Here is a 15575-nt window from a genome sequence, read left to right as displayed (position 1 = left end):
TTGTTATAAATTAGGTCTCAATAATCAATCAGAGACAATGTCCAATTAAATATAATTTGATTTATTTAGAGCAAGCGGGTATCAGCGAGGCAGCGCTGGGCAGATAACTGCGCTGAAATAGTCCGAACTCTCCTCTTTTATGCAGTCTCTATTTTCTGACCACGTATATCTTCCGGAGTTGGTACAGCCCCTTCATCATGTTGTTTGCTAGATGGTCTTATTCTTGCTCTTCGGTGGTCGTGGGAAACAAGTCCTTGTATGTTCGCAGTGTCGTCCCCCCCCAAGCAATGATTCTATATCAGCCCACTCCTCAACAAATACAGGATACAGGATGTGCAGGGTGGGGGTCTCCCTCCCCTTTCTATTCGGTTCTGTGGGCAAACAGGATGCCTTAACAGGATGTGTTGAGGCCCCTTTTCCTCTCTCTTGCGATTCTTGCGAATTCTTATCACACCTTGTCCCCCTGTGTTGTCTGTAGGAAGGAGGAAGGGGTAGGGGGAAGAAAGGGTGTCTTCAAGTGTTTATTTTACTTCTCATTATCCTCCTCTGTCTCTCTTAGTAATAAATTCAGTTTGTACCTCTAAGCTGAGCCTGTTTTGCCCTTGGAGTGTTTTCTTCTGGTCCTTAACTCATGACCACTTCATTAATTTTTTTTTCCTCTCCTCTGCTCAGCTATGTCAGGGGAGAGCGACTGAGCGGCTGTCTTGGGTTGCCTGGCATTTTGCCGGGGTCAAACCATGACAGAAGGTTACATGTACAGTGATACAGAACAGCATGCTATGTACTATACACTACTACAAGAAGGTATTTTATAAAAAAAACCCACAAACCTACTCATAAAGAAACCAATTGCCATCTCAAAAAGTTACAGCTAAACCTATCAGGTGTGAGAGTTCAGGGTGGAGCTGCGGGGTTGGGCAGCTACAGAGGTCTTTTGTCTTCAGTAAACGTGAAACACTGAGAGAGATAAATTGAATCGCCCCTGGCAGAGGCCAAGACAATGAGTAAGATAAGACTGTGTTTACCTTATACATAAGTGGTTAACAGGAGAGATTCAGAGAGAAGACTGTGATCGGTAGCCCTTAAGAAATGCTAAACATGTAACCCTGGAAACCTAAGTTTTTGTAACGGCTGAGCTATAGTTGGTTAACAGTATAAAAAGACGTGCTCTGTACAATAAAGTGGACTTTGCATGAACCAGGCTGAGTTCTCATATCAATCACCGACAATAAAGAGCTAATACTATTAAAGTCTAGTATTTCGCAGACCTATTGAATCTTATTAAGCCTTAAACAGTGTTAAATAAAATCCATTTAATACTGTGTGCTGGTTTTAACACCAGCAGGAAATTAAACTCCTAATAAACTACTACCCTTCCCTTGCCCCTTCCAGTAAGGGAAAGACAAAAAAAAAAGACAATGGGTTGAGATAACAATTTAAGAAAAGCACAAAGCAGTGGAATAAGACACACACAATAAAAGCAGCAGTAATGTGAAAAACGAGGTTCACTCACCTGTTAGGATTTAAAAAATTAATAAAAGACAATAGGGGACAGACATAAGCAAAAGCACAGCGCTGGGTGCGTGGCATTCAGCCAAAAAGCACCCTGGTATGGACAGGAACACCCTTTACATACCCTTCAGCCTAATGCATATTCATTAACAATTATGCATATTCAAACTTTTTTCCAAACTAGTTTGCATGTTCCAGGAACTTCTTAGCCTAGCTCCTCCTTGGATATGCCTCCTCGGTGCATGCACAGTCCTCTTTAATTGATCCTGTTATCACTCCCAGATTGTAGAGGGGCCATTCCTCCTCTCCCCATTTTTGAAATCTGCCAATCACTGCTCTTTTATTTCTTTTTAGATCCTCATAAACTGGTACTCCTAGTTGATCTCCATCTGGTCCTGGTAAGAGGAAAAATCCTGGCTGTATGATCCCCAGAGTACAACTCCCTTCCCACCGGGGGGGGGGAGTTTTGGGTATGCTCTTTTCCACATATCCAAAATAAGCCATCTGGTGATTTCTAATAGTTGTTTCTCTGTTGATTTATATTCTCCCAGAATTTGGATATTTCTGGGATCCCAAAATAAGGATTCTTCCCTGTATCATTACATTGAAACAGTCTGGTTTCTTTATTATACTTACATTTTTTTCCTTTTGTTTTTCTCTGGGCCCAATACAGAGTTGGTTTCTCTGGGATCCACCACGTAAAAGTTCCATTACTAACTTTATACCTCTTACAGGGAGTATTTCCTACTTTGCTAAGAAAATTCTTTCCTGTGGGCCAGAGACATTCTTTTCCTATCACTGCTGAACTCAAAATCCACCCTTCTGGTTGGTTTTCCCCTCTTATATTTGCTCAATTCCACTTAAGGAGTTTGACGGGGCCCAGGCTGCTGCCTTTCCATGGCCATTCTTCTGTCATTAAGGCCCCTCCACAAACCCAACAGTTGGTTATGTTTAGTTCCTTACTTATCCTTTCCCCCAATTCCACAAACAGGTTTTTGCCAAATCTTGAGATATTGTGGCAGGACGCCCCCGCTCCCCCTTCTCTCTCCCTGATCTGCGGCCGGAGATGGATGGCTCAGATTAGGTTGATTGCTTAATCAAGGGCTATCTAATACTGGCGCCTGGAAGTCAAGGTGAGACACTGAGAGAATGTGAAAAATCTTTAAGTGACCGCAAATCCCCACTCTTTTCCCTATAAAAACACCATGAAATCTCAGAAAGGTAGAAGCTTTTCTACATGGACATTGGAGCATGAAGTAAAGTCTTCTCCCCTGAGCTTGGACGCAAGCCCTGTGGTTACTTCTCGCGGGATTGGGTGAGGAAGTCTAATGCATCCCAGCTCCAAAATTTGATTTGGTAAGATCATTGGTTTCTGATATTGTATTATTCCGGCTAACTTATAAGTACCTTTCTTAACTTGCATTTCAGCTATTTTATAGCTCGAGCAAGCATTTCTTAACTTGCATTATAGTTCAAGCAAGCATTTCTTAACTTGCATTTTTTGAACTATTTTTATAGTTCAAGCAAGCTTTTACCCCATAATTGCATTTTAGCTATTATAGTGTTGCAATTATGCATTCATTGTGTGTCTATGTGTGTCAATCTCTTCTATGTTTGTATGTTTCTTATTTTCTGTGTCTAATAAATGGTATTTTTAGACGAATCGGCCAAATATCAAGGAATCTTGCGAACGGGACTGAATCTTGGGGAACTAGCTATCTTGAAGCCTGGCAAACTGCAGAAACTCATAAAGCTCCTGTCTCCCATGCAAGACAGATATCTACCTCTTTTTCTAATTGATGCCTGAGTTTTCCATACAAATCTTGATGTGGAGCTGATACAGAGTTGTAGTGCTGTGCTGGCTTCACCTTTTAGCTTACTATTTGCTCTTTTACCAAGTCTTGAACCCTACCCGTAAGGGCGAATGTAAAACAAACTCATCTTTCCCCCTTTGGACATTCACTTCCCAAACTATTACCACTTGTTCCTAAATTTCTGCAATCCAGTATTTTTTCCCATTTTGCATACAGGTACTGATGCCTGATAGGTTTTTTGTCCTTTTTCATTATACTTTTATACCCTTATATACTTATATACTTTTTGGGGGGAGGTAATTTGAATAAGGGGGCAATTACTTCATTTGTTAGGTTTCTTATTGGGAAATTTTAGATAGGTATGCTAATTGGTGAGGTCCATAAAAATATACAAAATATACACTTCTTGTACCCGAGGGCTCTTGTCGTTGTGGTGCACCTGGAATCCTATTAAACCAAGGTAATACCCTTTTTCCTATACTGCGTGTCTGCGTCTCAAATTTTTTTACCAGCATTTTTAGGCATCAGTTCTGGCAAGCCAGGCAGGAGAAGAGGAGACCCCGAGTTTCAATTCTGGGCTGAGAAACACCCCGCTGCATCCCCCCCCCCCCCACTTGCCGGCACTATATGGGAGGGAAGCAGCGGTCCGGGATTGAAAAACCCAGGGAGTGTGGCTAGCACAGGTTTTTCCCGCGAGAATTCTTCTTGTGTTTTATAAATAAAGATAAAGTTTGGATGTTATTGGAACAGTGTCCCAGAACTCGGACGGTGCAGGCCTGGCTAATCAGGCCTAGGGGAAGGCTTCTGACCGACCAATCTGGGTGACTTTTGAAAACTCTATATATATGATGAAATCAAAACAATAAAGGTCATTCCTTCTTGCCACTGAGAACTGGTGCATTCATTACTCTGCTAGCTGCTCAACAGCGACAAGGGAGTTTCCGAAAAAACCTACCGCAGAAACACAGCAGGAGAGGTAAGATCAAAAGGGGTTTTTTTAACAGTTTTATTGCTAGCTAGCATCTGGGGAGATCTCCTAGGGCGGGAGGGTGGCCAGAGGGGCCATAAAGGAGGGGTTTTCATAACCTACTCCACTCCCGCAGGGGGGCTGTGAGGAGAAGGGGACGCTCTTCATTATTACTCACAGGAGCTGCGTAGTGGCTCACTGGAGCTGCATAGTGGCTCACGGGGGGCCGTAGCTCAGAGGGAGCTGCGGCCCACAGGTTGGGGTGTGGCTTCAACTACTGAAGGGTGGTAGTTGAACCTCGCCACAGGTTTAATCTGGGCATGTGCTGTTTTAAACTTGCTTTCTTTGTTCTGCTGGGACGTGGGAAATGCGGGTTCGTTTCCTGCACCAGTCTTTAAGCTAAGTGCTTTCTTTCCAGCTGTTTCTTTTCTGTTTTTAAATGAAACATGGGTGGTGCGTCATCTACTAACCCAAAAATCCCACAAGATTCCCCACTAGGTCTGATTTTAAAAAACTGGCGCGATCTAATGGGAAAGAACACCCCCCTGTACATGGAGGAATTATCTAGGCTGTCGTTGTGGGTGTGGCCTGTGTTGGAACTGGAGGGGGGAGAGAAATGGCCCAATCTGGGCAGTTTAGAAAACCAATTAATCACAAAACTGTTAGTAGAGCTTCAGGTCCAAGGCAGGTTTGATGAATTAAGGTATGCAGAGTTGTTTTCTATATTCATGAATCAGGAAGAGGTGTACAAACAAATTAAAAAGGACTGCCTGCCTTGCGGAAAAGAGTATCTTACCCCTTGTCGCTACAAGAGCCAGCTGGATTGGAGGAGGTGGTGGGAGGCTGGCTCCGTCCTCCTCCGCCGCCGCTGCCGGCAGCCCCCATCCCTGCCCCGGGCTGATATGGCACTGGGGGTGAGGGATCAGTGACCACCGCCGGCTCCCCTCCCCCCTGCCATGGTAGGGCTAGGGATGGGGGATGGGTGGCCATTGCCCCCCTCCGCGGCCACCATCCCCGGGCCACTCTGAGGGCGGAGGCAGTGGCGGAGGCAGGGGCGGAGCAGGACCGGGCCGGTTACCGCCGGCCCGCTGCACTGAGGGCGGAGGCAGGGGGGGAGTGGAGGCAGGTCCAGGCGGGGAGGGAAGTGCACCTGCTGCCGTACCTTACCCCTCCCAGGCCAGAGAAAGGGGGGGCGGAGGGCAGCAGCCACTTTGCCATGTAGTCAGTGACAGAGCTGAAAGAAAAGTAGCCGCAAATAAGAGCGAACCAGATGAATTCAAGGCAGATAACTCCGAGGAAGAGAAGGAGACCGGGACAGAGACTGTAACCACAGCAGCCAGCAGGCTTACTGGGAAGAAGAGGGGAGTGGTAACCCGGGAGGCTATAAAGGCTGCTAGTCCGGTAGCTAAACACACCAGATCTAAAAGAGATGAACCAAGAAAGAAAGAGGCTGTCCTAGAAGCACCTTTGAGGCAGGCTGAGGGGAAACTGAGTCGAGGTATTGTAAAAGTAACCAGTGCCACAGGGATAAGTGAAACATGGCCTTTCTTTCAACCTTTAAAATTTAAGCTGAGAAAATCCATTCTGCCAGTAAAGAAAGATGATAGCAAAAGTTACAAATTAGTGCAAGATTTAAAGGCAATTAACAAAACCACAGAGGACATGGAAGACATAGATTCAGTTGTGCCAAACCCCTACATTTTTCAGACCGCACCGACAAATGAACTAGGGAAGTTCACAGTTTTAAATCTCAAAGATGCCTTTTCCTGGATTTCTATAAGGAAAGATAGTCAAGAACTCTTTACATCTGAGTGGGAAAATCCTGAGACAGGAGGAGAGACTCAGCTCACCTGGACAGAGTTACTCCAAGGGTTCAAGAATAGCCCAACTATATTTAAACATCAGCTGTCAAAAGAACTAGAGGACTGGAGAAAACAAGAAAAAGCCCTTAAAGCAGCTGAGAAAGAAACCATCAACTGGACAGAGAAAGCAAAGGCTGAATTTCAACAACTAAAACATTCCTTAATATCTGCTCCAGCTCTAGGGCTGCCAGACATAACAAAGCCTTTCAAACTTCTTACATACGAGCAGCAGAATGTTACTCTAAAAGTACTTGGTACAGCACCTTGGAAATCAGCAAAGAGCTGTGGCCTGTTTCTCAAAACAACTAGTCAATGTTAGCCAGTGGTGGCCTGGGTGTCTGAATGCTGTGGCAGCAACTGTCATCCTAATACAGGAAGCTTGGAAATTCACCCTTGGGCAGCACATTGTCGTGTATGTACCCCACACCGTGATCTCTGGCCTGGAGAAAAAGGGGGGACACAATGTCATCCTAAAAACAATGCTTGTTGTAAACCCTGCAAAGTTTTTGTCATCCACATTACTTGATGACCTGCCTGAGCATGACTGTTTGCAGGCAACGGAAGAGACCTATTCCAGCAGACCAGACCTGAAGAATGTGCCCCTGACGAAGCCAGATTGGAAACTGATTACACTGACCAGAGTTCTAGAACTGAGCAAGGGAGAGGAGGTAAACATATGGACTGATTCCAAATATGCCTTCAGTGTTGTTCATGCCCACAGAGCTATCTGGGAAGAACGTGGCCTGCTGACTGCTCAAGGTAATGGCATTAAGCATGCAAAACAAACCCTTGCACTCCTGCAAAGCACCTGGAAGCCTACAGAAGTAGCTATCCTTCGTTGCAGAAGTCATCAAAAGGGGAAGACAAATCCTGAAGTAAGAAATTGCTTTGCTAACAAAATAGCAAGAAAGATTGCAGAAAAAAGCATTTTTGCAGTAGTGCCACAGAAAAAAGTAGATCTAACAGGGTTTGCTCCAAAATATGATCAGAGTGACCAAAAGTTAATTAAATTTTTTAAAGCTGAAATTAAAGAAGGTGGGTGGCCTGTTACACTGATAGGCCAGGTTGTAGTCCCACCCCTGATCCTTTGAGAAATAGCACAGAAGGAACATGAGAGTACTCACTGGAGAACAGAAAACCTTTTAAAATATTTGGAAAAAGTAGTAATAGGAAGAAGAATAACTGATATTGTGCAATCTATAACAAGCAAGTGGGAAACCTGTTGCAAAAACAACCCTGATACAAGCAAGAAAGTAGAGTTAGAAGTGACCAAGGCAGGGCATCTCCCAGGAAATTACTGGCAAATAAATTTTACTAAAATATCATGTGAGGAAGGATATTATGAATATGTACAGGTATTGGTTGATATGCTCAATGAATGGCCTGGAGCTTGTCCCTGTCACACCGGTGCAGTGGGGGAAGTGGTGAAAGCCTTGCTCGACCATGTAATTCCGGGCTTTGGGGTTCCTTTAGGAATGTCATCAGATAGAGAACCACATTTTGTTGCAACAGTGATCAAGGAAGTTAGCAAGGTTCTGAGACTTACTTGGGACCTGCACACACCATACAGGCCCCAAGCAAGTGGCAAGGTTGAATGTATGAATGGAACCCTCAAGGCCCAGATTGGTAAAATCTGTCAAGAAACATCTATGATATGGGTTCAGGCTTTGCCTAATAGCCTTACTGAGGGTCCACATACATCCAAGGTGGAGGGACAATATAAGTCCCTATGGAAGCCTATATGGCAAATCATATCAAGTTCCACACATTCCAGGGAAAATTCACATAAGGGGAAAATTTGATTTACAGAAATAATTAACAGCCTTAAGCTCCATTTTGCAGAAGCTCCAGAGATTCGTCATGCCGTCCAAAGTTATAGGATTGGACACCCCTGCTAACCTGTTTCAGCCTGAAAACTGGGTTTTCATCAAATGGTGGACCAGCAACCCCTTCCAAGCTAAGTGGAAGGGACCATTCCAAGTTTTGCTGACCACCCTCACTTCTGAGAAAGGTTGCTGGAAAAAGATCATGAATCCACTACTCCAGGATGAAGAAAGTTTCTGCCCCTGAGACCATCAAAACAGAGACTGATGCAAATCAAAATGATGTATTTTAAATTGTTCTTTACATGTCTGTTGTTTGCCCAATTGGTAACCATGACTCAAGGCTCAGCCAAAAGTTACACAACACTGTGATCCAAAAAAAATATATCCAGAGCTCTTAATATGAGCAATTCCTGTATCTGCACCCAGTTACCACCTCTAGATGAATGTGATAACTGGCCATTTAAAATCAGAGAAGATTTGGAAGAAATTTAGAAAAGAACTCAAATTCTACATGAAGTGGGTTCAAAAAATTACACCTTGAAATTTGACCAGATCTTCCATGCCCTCACTTCATGGTTGCCAGACTGGGCCTGGGTGAAAGAAACATTTATAATGATTGTAATTGTAGTTATTATTTTTGCCATAGCTAGTTGTGTAAACCGATGTTGTAGGTAGTGTAGTTTAGAGACTAGACAAGGTAAAAGCTTATTAGTCTCCAAAAAGGGGGGAAATTATGCCTGATGGGTTTTTGTCCTTTTTCATTACACTTTTATACCCTTTTATATATACTCTTTACCCTTTCCCGTTCCTGTACTTTTCACTCCCTATATCTTAGCCCACATGTTTATAACCCTTGTACTCTAGCCTTGTTCAGAATTCTTTGGAGAAGACAAAACAATCTCCACAATCTCAAGAACATGAGGCACCAGCCTTGAAAGAGCCCTATCCCTGGGACATGTTTTTGTAAACTAAGTTGTAACCTTTTTGGGGGGAGGTAATTTGAATAAGGGGGCAATTACTTCATTTGTTAGGTTTCTTATTGGGAAATTTTAGTTAGGTATGCTAATTGGTGAGGTCCATAAAAATATACACTTGTTGTACCCGAGGGCTCTTGTCGTTGTGGTGCACTTGGAATCCTATTAAACCAAGGTAATACCCTTTTTCCTATACTGCATGTCTGCGTCTCAAATTTTTTTACCAGCATTTTTAGGCATCACTTTAAATAGAGGAAAGCAAATTATACTATTACTATTGATTTATTTTCATTATCTATTATACCATTTTCCCTGGGGCTGCACACACTTCTGGGTTTATTTCATCATGAGACCTCTCAGACAAAGATACCACAGTGTTAGCTTTTGTATTTCTTCACAATATTAATGTGCATTCTGACTTTATCCATCAAATCTCTTTCTAGTAAATTAAAATTACAATTAGGAACAAACAAAAATTCATGCATTTCAAACTTATTCCCCACATCTACCAATAGCAGCTGAATAAGGTGCACGCTTCATCTTTTCCACTCACTCCTTGAATAATTAAAGATTTTGTTGACAATTCCCTCCCTTAGGGATAAAATTCAAGGTGAATCAAGAGCCTTCACAACTCCTCTTGATCTAGGCTCACCTTAAAAGTTATCAAGGGCTCTTGTGTGGGGCATCCCTGGTATAATGGGAGCCCCTGACATCCTTGACAATTCATTTCTATGAATTGCTGGACTTCCTCCCCCTGAGGATGCAGCTGTTCCCACAGACATACCTGCTTCCAGTGTCTCTCTGCCCTGCAGATAGCACACTGATCCCTTCTTACATACATTTGCTGTATCCTTCTGACCAGTTCATTCAGGGGCTTATTCTGCCTTTCCTCTAGTCCCCAGCCCACTACTGCCTGGGGGTGCTCATTCTCCCACAAAATCATTCCGGTGACCCAAACAAAACTCTTTCTAATCCTTCCATGTACTATCCACATTTTCCAGATATTCCTTCTGCAGTGTCCAAATGCAGCCCTTCCCCCCCTCCGGTGCTCCCAGGGGGCACGGCTAGGAACACCACAGGTGACCGGGGTGTCCTGCAGCCTCACAGAGACTGGGAGGCTGCTGCCGCCGCCTCTGCCCCAGGGGTGGCAGGGTCAGGGACTGCCCGGTGCTGAGCCTGCAGCTGCCCCACAGCCCAAGCTCGGCCCCGCACCTCCCCACAGGCCCCCAGCCCGTGCTCCCAGCCCTGCACCTCTGCGCTCACTCCTGCTGCTCCGAAAGCGGAAGATATAGGTGACCTGCAGCTGGCCCTGGGTCAGCTGGCAAAATTGGAGGGCAAGATGGGGAAAGGTGCTGAAAAACATCCCAATCCTTTTTCTTTCTCCTCTCTTCCCTCTTCTTCCTTCTTTCTCCTTCTTTCTTTTACTCTATCTACCGGCATGCCCACTCTTTTTTCTACAACATTCTACACAACCATATTCCAGCAGTTACACACACAGGAGTCCCAAAGGGATACCTACTAGACTCAACTAGTTACTTTTATCTTGCAGGCATCCCCACATGAATGTATTTGCACACACAGTACACGCACACACATTCCAAAAATTTCAAAAGCACTTGAGCAAATAGACAATATCACTTCCTCTCACAATTAATACAAGCGCACAAAGTCCAAGCCTTACAACTGTTTCCACACACTAAACACAGGATTTCAAAAGGAAAATGAAATGGAGCTATATTAGAAAGGTGTTGGGGGTCTGGGTGCGTGGCAACGCAGACTCTTTCCCACGGGAATTTTCTGTTCTTCTTCCTGTGTTTTTATAAACAAAGATAAAGTTTTAATGTTATTGAAACGGTCTCTGGAAAGATAGGCGGTTCAAGCCTGGCCAATCGGCCTAGGGGGAGGTTTTAAATTGGCCCAATCTGGACGATCTGTGAAAGTCTATATAAGTTCTAAAATTAATTAATAAATTCAGAATTGTGCCAACTTGAGATTCTGTCTGGTTTCTTCACTCCGCTAGCGGTTCAACAGCAACATGGGTGTTCTCAATTCAATAGCTAAAATCTTTCCCCTCCAATAATACAATCTGCCCCCCTCCAGATACTCCAAACCAACGGTTTATATATGATTTATACTCATTCACTCTTTGCCAGTCGCTTCACTTTTCTCTGGCTATTTCTGTCGCGAGATAATGGAACTGCAGATAGAGCTCCACTCTCACTTCGTGTCCGAGACACGTGTCATTCATTCCCACTCACACAGTAACAAAGTAATGACAGATAGAACAAAAGTAGCAGTGCGATGGTGCAGTACAGTGGGGTCCAATCCCTGGGGGTCCAACCCCTTAAAGATACCTTTCCTGATAGTGGGGTCAAACCCCACGGGTCCAACCCTTTGCCTGGGACTAATTTTGGGAGAGGCAGTCTCAACCCACCCTGGGTGACTTGTATTCCGGACCTGCAGGCATTTTTGTTTTTAAAAAATTAGCAAATACCTTAATTTGATGCAGATGGTCTTTGGTCTACCCCCGCTGTGAGCAAAAGGACAGCTGAGCTCCCCGTGAAAATTCAGGGTCACGACTGGGAGGTCTGCTTACCCCTGGATCCAGCAGCCGAGCAGATTTAGGGTCCCATCTCAGGTGTGTCACGGTCCACTCATGAGCAGACGCGTGATGGTTCATACCAGCTACGATCTCAGAGTGCAAAAAGAAAAGATAACACAAAATGCAACAAGTCAAGGGAGTTAAATTTCAATCCAAGGGGGAACTTTATTAATTTGGCCTGTAAAGTGGCCTGCGATAGAGAGAGAAAGAGAGAAAATTGGGAAAAGATGGGGAGGAAAGGGAAGGAAAGGGGCTATAGCTACCACCACGGGTCCACAGACGTCCGGCGTCCCTGGCGTCCCGTCCAGTCGGCGTTCCTTGGCCTCTGCAAAGATCGATGTGATCTTTCGGTGGGGAAGATCTTCGGAGTTCAGTCACTCCAGAGCTGTCTTTTATGCTAGTCCATACACCTGGTCCCTCCTTGCCACCCGCCTTTGCTCCCCCTTAATTCTTGTGGAAATTTGCCAATCTCCACTTGGCAGGGTCAAGGGAGGAGTGTCCGAGGCATGGTCGGCAGGTTTTTCACAATGGGTGTCAGGGCAACGGGTGCAAAGCCTTCGTCACATACCCGCTTTGGCAGCACAAGGCCTTTGTTCTATATCAGCTCAGGCAGGTGCAAAGTCTTCGTTCTGTACCACCTTAGGCAGGTACAAAGCATTCGCTCCGTACCAGCTTTGGGTAGGCACAAAGCATTCGTTCCGTACTACCTTAGGCGGGCACGAAGCATTCGCTCCGCACCAGCTTTAGGTAAGTACAAAGCATTCTCTGCATGAGTCCTGCACCTGTAATTTCTGATGAGAAATGTTGAGACAGAACTCGATTCTTGGATCGACCCTTACAAGGTGCCAATTTGATTCGCCCCAAGCGGGCCCAGAGACACTTTAGAGACAAAGTCAGAGAAGTGGGTATTTGCTTTATTCGGTGGACCTGGGTGTGGGGGATTCCCTCCTCCAAACACACACACTGGCACTTCCAACAACACAGTGTTATAGGTAAAATTCATGAATATTCACTACGTTCCTTGGGATAGGAGTAGTTATACAAATCATTTCTCAGAAGTCATTAATGTCATTAGCATGTGCGCCACGCATGCTCTGTATGTCCCAGTGGTCTTTGGAGACCCCAAAGACTCCCTCCAGGATGAAGGTTCACCTTTCTCTCTGGAGCATGCATAGTCCTTCATGAGATGATTCAGCAGTTTCTGTGCTGGCTTCAAATGGCTTCTTGTCTCTCTTGATTAAGGGAATCCTGTTTTTCTAGGTTTTAGAATTCACATATTCTGTCTCTCAGTAGTTAACTTGAGTTATCTATTGATTATGCCTTTCTCAATACCAACATATTACATCGAACTTAAACTTTTAAACTATGTGCATACATGCATTACCCTAATTATATATATATATATATACATGCAGGTATGGATGCAGGCACAGTGTCATGGGCAACTGCAGTGGTACATTCCCCCCCACTCTTTTCCAGGCTGCAGTGTGATCTGAGAAATGCTTGTTAGGCCTTGTCCTTGAGAACACCACCTAGGCTCAGCTCTTTCTGAGCTTATCAAAAACACCGTCTGCTCCCAGGAACTCCTAGCAAGCTTCTGTTTTTCTCATGATCAGCCTTGGAAAATATTTCTCTGGCCTGAATGGCATAACATTCTTGTTCTCACACTTTCAAAGAAAGTGTTGACACAAACTGTGGCCAGGATAAAACATTGTTATGACTAAAACCCACCCTCTTGCAATCCTATAAACAGCAGACATGGATGGGGCCCTTTGAGCTTTCCTTGACTGCAGCAGGCCTGCCATCAGCAATCTCCCTCTGAGTGGGACACCTCTCAGAGCCAGCAAACTCTCAGGTTTGCTATACCTGGAGGATTGCCAAAACACAACATGTCCTGGGCCCATACCTCACTCCTCGAGGCCCGATCCTTCGCCCTTCGGGAGATGCAAAAGCATCTGAAGTGAGTATTTTCACTGACCTCTGAGGGAGATTTTTCCACAGGTACCTTATCTTGCATTGACTATTTCTGTCTGCGTGAATACCCTATGCATATGCTATAGCAAATCTGGAAGTCAAGTTAAGTTATAGTTATAATTTAGGCCAATGTTAAGTGTTATTTCTCTTTTAGATGGTTAAGGTTAAGCTATAAATTAAGGTATAAGTTAAGTTAAAGTACTGTTAAGTGTTGTTAAGCTTTAGGCCACATTCCTTTTCATCCTTGTCTACACACACACACACACACACACACACACACACATATCTAGGTAGTTTTTAATTCATTTCTGTTTTGATTGCCTGAATTTTGTTTGGTTTTGTTGTTGCTTTCTTTCCCTTGTTGTGCCTTAGTTGTCCTTTGTAAGTAGAGTGAATCTTGCCAACGAGTGTGTTGTGTTTTGAAGTTTAATATTAAATCTGTCTTTTGCTCCTATCCTTGCTGGTGATTTTTGGGTGATCTCAAGCACACTCATTTGCGACAGCAATTCACCCTAAACTAAGGTACTCTTGAGGTATGCATCGTGGCTCTCCATCCTTTTGCATCACCCACCAGGTGCAACCTGGTCCCTGAGCAAAGACAACCCCACAGGTGGGTTTGTCTTTGTTCGAGGCAGAATTAATCCAAATTGCTTTTCCTAGCATGCCTTTCATGTGTACCACCAGAACTTTATCCTCGTCTGTTGTTCGCAAGGGTTCAGATTGGGCAGGGCCAGCTCAGTTGGTGGAGCCTCTGGTGTTAACTAACCAGGTGGCCTTTGCTAAATGCAGTGCCCAGTTTTTGAAAGTCCCCCCCACCCAGTGCCTTCCAAGTGGTTTTTAGCAGTCTGTTATACGGCTCCACTTTGCCAGCAGCAGGTGCATGATAAGGAGTGTGGTACACCCACTCAATGCCATGTTCCCAGCCCAGTTGTTTAGGAGGTTATTTTTGAAATGAGTCCCATTGTCAGACTCAATTCTCCCAGAGGTACCATTGATACCTTAATAATTTCGGGGGGTTTTTTTCTTCTTCATGTATCTGTAACTTGGTGTAGTTCTGTGCTCTTACAGAATGCTGGAAACCTCTGTTCCCAACACATTTAACCAAAACAAAGCTCTCTGGATAGAGATTCAAGGACATATTTGTTACCCTAGGACCTGAAAATATGTAAACAACGGTGGAAAGGGGAAAGTAGGGCTTGGGGTGGTAAATATCATTGCCTGAAGGTGTGATTGGAGAATTAGGGACCAATATGCTAATAAGACAAAACTTGTAAAAGGTGAAGAGTTTGTGACCCGGTGTTTGTTTTGGGTGTAGTCCCTCAAGGGGGACTTTGCTTGTCCAAGTATACCTTGAAAGCCTCGAATAAATTTGTCCGCTTTTATATTCCTAATTTGTCTTGGGCTCTGTTTTCAGGTAGCCTGTTTTAGGCATCACCATGCCTCCAAAGGACCTGCTTTTCAAGGCCCAGGATGGTGTTACGGACAGTAGCATGAGGCACAGGGTATGTCTCCAGCCATCCAATGATGGCTTCTACAATTTCGCTGCTTTCCATTTTCGCTTTTTCCTACAATACGACAGAATCTGTCAGTGAAAAGAGTGTAGCGTGTTTCTTCTGCTGGCAGTTGGTTGTATGGTGGAGCTTCCTCAGCTCATGTCACTTGTTCTTGCTCCTCTTCATCAGTGAGATCAAAGTTTTCCCCTTCAGGCCAATTTTTAATTTTTTCCAAGATCCCAGGGTGATTTTGATTTCCAATATGGACACACTGTGTGATGAGGACAATCCATTTGCTCCATGTGCCATTGGTGGCATGGTGGGTAGAGGCTACCTTTGTTTTGAACATCCACCCCAGCACTGGTAGTCGGGGTGCCAGAAGGAGTTGTGCTTCAGTGCTAATTACTTCTGAGGAGGCTTGGACTCCTTCATAGACTGCCAGGATTTCCTTCTCTGTGGGAGTGTATTTAACTTCAGACCCTCTGTAACTTCTGCTCCAGAATCCCAGTGGATGACCCCGAGTCTCGCCAGGAACCTTCTGCCAAAGGCTC

The sequence above is a fragment of the Lichenostomus cassidix genome, chromosome W, assembly GCF_008360975.1.
Source record: "Lichenostomus cassidix isolate B80296 chromosome W, HeHo_3.0, whole genome shotgun sequence".
Taxonomy (NCBI): Eukaryota; Metazoa; Chordata; class Aves; order Passeriformes; family Meliphagidae; genus Lichenostomus; species Lichenostomus cassidix.
Note: the sequence above shows the minus strand (reverse complement) of the source record.